Below are 1,310 nucleotides of genomic sequence, written 5' to 3'. Positions count from 1 at the left end.
GCCCTGTATCTGTGCCCACTGCAGAGCCTGCTTAAGAGTCTCCCTTTGCCCCTTCCTCTCTCCCACTCCTCCCGCAAAAGTGTATGAAGTAGAGTAATCCACTGAGAGCTACCCATATTTGCATATATCACTGGGGCAACTAACTCATCCCTACCTGAAATGACCCCAAGGAAAACCGCAACTTGCCTTCTTTTTAGTTATTATGTAAATGAGAAATTCAGATTGCTGGGCCTTGACTCTTGCAGCTTCTGGTAGCCAAGGTAACATTTTTTTGTGTGTTTCTTTGCCAAAATAGCATACTGCTCTGAAGCATAAATCTGCAATTAATCCTCCAAAACAACTCATGATAATGTACTGTTTGGCATTATCAACTTCTGTTTTTTTCCAGGTGCCAAATATATAGAGCTCATAAAATGCCCCAAGCAATCGAAATGCCACTTTGGAATGCTTCCTTTCTCATTGGGTTTTTTGTTTTTTCCATCATCTTTCTAAAATAAAGAAAATGAGATGAAGAAAGGTAAAGGAAATAATTCTGACAGCTAGAGGATATAATAGAAACCCACTTTTTAAAATATCCTGTAGTGCTCCTGTTAGTGATGGTTTTGTTTTGTTTTGTTGTTTTGTTTTGTTTTTTTACATAAGGGTTCCATGGCAATTTTTAGAAGGGCAAGACTCTGCTGTCAGGTAATTGAGGACTGTAGAAATACTTGGTATGCTACAGGACACTGATGACCAAACTTACCCAGAGGAAGCCTCCTTGTTGAGTTCAACATGTGGGTTCCTCATTGCGAGAGTCGTCCATAACTGGCCAACTTCAGTGTTTGGAAAGAAAACCAGTTGGCTTGGATTATACCTGCACTTTAAGGTATTGAAGAGATTGAAGTCAATGAATGCTTACTGAGCGCTTATGGAAGGCACAAGGCAGAGGGCATTCCATATGCAGGAATTATTTGGGCTTCTGACTTAGCAGAAGCAGAAGTTCATTTGGGATGTAAACATTCTTAAGACACTTGAGAGTCATCTTTACTTGAGACAACTAAAAGAGCAAATTTAATTACAGTTGAACAAATAGCACACTCTAACATCAAGGGTGGAGGAGAAGGAAGGACATGGCTGATTAATCACCATTCAGGTGGATGCTCCTGTTGTATCAGGGGAAATGTTCAGAACTGCACAGCCACCAGCAAGGTTAGTCTTCAAGCAGTTGAGTATGCAGGGTGAAAGACAACAGATATGAGCTATACTTGTCTGCATCACACACACACACACATACACACATAATCATAATCATTGGGACTGGTCTAGTTTGT

Source organism: Hyaena hyaena, unplaced genomic scaffold (genome assembly GCF_003009895.1).
Source record: "Hyaena hyaena isolate Hyena2069 unplaced genomic scaffold, ASM300989v1 scaffold_403, whole genome shotgun sequence".
NCBI lineage: Eukaryota > Metazoa > Chordata > Mammalia > Carnivora > Hyaenidae > Hyaena > Hyaena hyaena.
This window is presented reverse-complemented; position numbering follows the sequence as displayed.